The following is a 3,159-nucleotide window of genomic DNA, read 5'->3' as shown; positions in this document are numbered from 1 at the left end:
AAATTCATGTACTAATGTTCCATGTTTCTAATTGAATAATGTTGTTTTATCCAAGTTTATTAACTTAAAAAGTTTCAGAAGGCTATGTACATCAAAGAACACCATCAAGAAAGTGAAAAAACAGCCAACAAAATGGGGGAAAATATTTGAAAAGGACATATATATCTGACAAAGGACATATCTACAATATAGAAAGAGTTCTGAATCGTGCCCTCAGCGGTCCCAGATCTGTCTCTTGCTTCAATAGTGTTTGGATGGAACAGACCCAGGGACACCCCTTCTTCCAGCCTCCTACCACCCTCCAGCATCTTATCCAGTCACCACCTTCAGAACCACCTCCGAACCAGCCAACACACCGGGTTTTTTCTTCTACCTTAACTCCTTATTGCCAAACAACCATGAGCTCCCATATTCGTCAGCATTGTTTCACCGAGGTGGAGGCTGCGGTCAACCGCCTGGCCAGCCTGCATCAGCGGGCTCCCACACATACCTCTCTCTGGGCTTCTATTTTCACCGCAACGATGTGGCTCTGGAGGACAGGGGCCACTTCTTCAGGGAGTTCAGGGAGAAGAAGCTTGAGGGCACAGGGCATCTCCTAAAGATGCAGAACTAGCGCGGTGGCTGCATTCTCTTCCAGGACGTGCTGAAGGCTTCCCAAGGTGAGTGGGACAAACTCAGGACGCTGAGGAAGCCCCCCTGGCCTTGGAGAGGAACCTGAACCAAGCCCTTGTGGATCTGCATGCCCTGGGTTCTCCCCACACAGACCCTCATCCTGTGACTTCCTGGAGAACCACTTCCTGGATGAGGAGGTGAAACTCATCAAGAAGATGGTCAATACCTAACTCACCTCAGCTGGCTGGCCCCCAGGCTGGGCTGGGCGAGTATCTCTTTGAAAGGCTCACCCTCAAGCAGGACTAGGAGCCTTTGGAGCCCAAAGGCCTTTGAGGTACCCCTCTGCATTCCCCTGGTGTCTGGTTTTGCCTGAGCCTCTCCCCGAAACTACTAGCCATTCTTTTAACCACCCTGAAGCCCTCTTCCATGTATTGGACCAAATGGAAACAATAAAACTTTTTTGGAAAAAAAGTTCTTATAATAAATATTAAGTTTTTATAATAAATAAAAGTTCTTATAATCAATAATAAAGACAAATAATTCGATTTTAAAAAAATGGACAAAGGATCTGATCAGGCATTTCTCAAAAAAAAGATATGCAAATAGTTAATGAGGACATGAAAAGGTATCAATAGTCATTAGGGAAATACAAATCAAAACCACAATGAAATACCTCTTCACACCTACTAGGAAGCCTTATAATCATAAACTTGGACAATATGAACTGTTGACAAAGATGTAGGGAAATTGGAATCTTCCTACACTGCTGTTGCAAATTGATGCAATTTCTTTGAAAAACAGCCTAGCAACTTCTCAAAACATTAAATAAGATTTATCATATGACTCATCAACTCTATTCTAGGAATATAGCCCCCCAAATTGAAATGTGTTCACACAAAGACATGTACAGAAATGTTTATATCAGCATTATTCATAATGGCCCAAAGTAGAAAAAACCATAATACCCATCAACAGATGAATGAATACTTCCATATAATGAATAAAAAGGAAAGAAGTGCCTAAATGCTTCACTACTGCAACATGAATTAACCATAAAAATGCTGTTGAGTGAAAGAAGTCAGACACAAAAGGTCACACATTGTATGGTCCCATTTATATGAAATGACCAGAAAAGGTGACTCCATAGAGATAGAAAACAGATGAGTGATTGTGTAGGTCTGGGAGGTTGCGGGGTGTGGGGGGAGAAAGGGGTTGTTTCTTGGAGGAAGACAATGAAAATGCTCTAAAGTCAGTTGTGATGATGGTTGTGCAATTCTGTGAATATATTAAAAATGATTGAATGGTACACCTTAAATAGGTGAATTGTATGGCATATGAACTATATCTCAATAAACGTTATCAAAAGGTTACGTGCATTATAATACCACATATTCAAGTTTTAAAACATGCAAAATAGTATTACATATTGTACAAACACATGTTTGGGAACAAACAGGCAACAGTGGTATTCATATACTGAAAAGCATACTGACTCGTCAGAATAGATACCTACCCTTACACAGCAGTGAGTACTTGAAGAACATCCGTCCTACAGGCAAGGGAAAGGTAAACGCCAAGTTCAGACAGCAATCACCTCTGTGCAGGGAGGGGGGAAGGGTGTCGGAGAGGGGACCCAAAAGTCCTCAACTGTTTCTTTAAGAGAAACTCTGAAGTGAATATCACAAAATGTTCAGATTTCATCAGAGTGGGTTGGTGAGAACATGAACACTTATTGTAGGACTCCCTATACTTGTCTGTATGCCTGAAATACTTCACAGTTTAAAAATGGTCTACATTTCTAAGTCTGTCTCATTAAAGGCCATGACAAATGCCTTCCATGGGGCCTGTTTGTTGCTGGGCATTCAACATTTGTCAGCATGCTGCTTAGTCCAGGCTTAAGAGCCTTCCCATTGCCACAGACGCAAGGACCAGAGGAATCTTCATGCATAATGATGAGAGAGAAAATCTATCCAGGCACCTTAAAGGTACACCAAGAGCCCTATTATTTAGAGCCATTGTCATCCAGTTCTACTGAAAGAGTTGCACTATAATAGCAGGAATTGCCATTGAGCACAAAGCAGAGGGTTCCCCCTCCCCCATCCCCTTCTTAATCTCCCCCACCCTCACCCCCATCTAGCCTGATCCAACACTCCTGAAGTGGCACAGCTTGTAGCAAAGTCCAAGGCCGGCCACAAACTTCCTGACCCGGAAGCAGAAGTTTTAAGAGCATTTCTGGTAACTGTTAGATTAAACCCTTGATTTCTGGGAGCAGGCTGCTAGAACTTAACTTTTTGGCATAGGCACGTAGTTGGAAAGACTCGATCAGATATTTAATAACCTAATCGCAACACTCCAAAGCCAAGAACACCAGACAGTTTTTTTTTGAAGGAGAGCCCAGTCTTTCTTGTTCTTTTTGACACATTGCTAGTACCGGGGTTTAATGGTTTTTTAAATTTCTATAATGTACTCCAAGGGCTGTGTTTGAAAGTATCGTAACGGTTTAGATCAAATGTAAAGTATATTGAAAGCAATCCCAGCATATGAAAA

At 42.0% G+C, this 3,159-nt stretch overlaps 1 pseudogene across 1 annotated transcript; it reads left to right on the top strand.

Annotated features, from left to right (window-relative positions):
• Positions 1–398: 398 nt before the first annotated feature.
• Positions 399–918, top strand: LOC308533664 (ferritin light chain-like; annotated as a pseudogene). The gene has a single exon. The product of its transcript is annotated as a ferritin light chain-like (transcript).
• The last annotated feature ends 2,241 nt before the right edge of the window (positions 919–3,159 follow it).

The sequence above is a fragment of the Myotis nattereri genome, assembly GCF_964212035.1.
Source record: "Myotis nattereri genome assembly, chromosome: 17".
Taxonomy (NCBI): Eukaryota; Metazoa; Chordata; class Mammalia; order Chiroptera; family Vespertilionidae; genus Myotis; species Myotis nattereri.
This window is presented reverse-complemented; position numbering and strand designations above follow the sequence as displayed.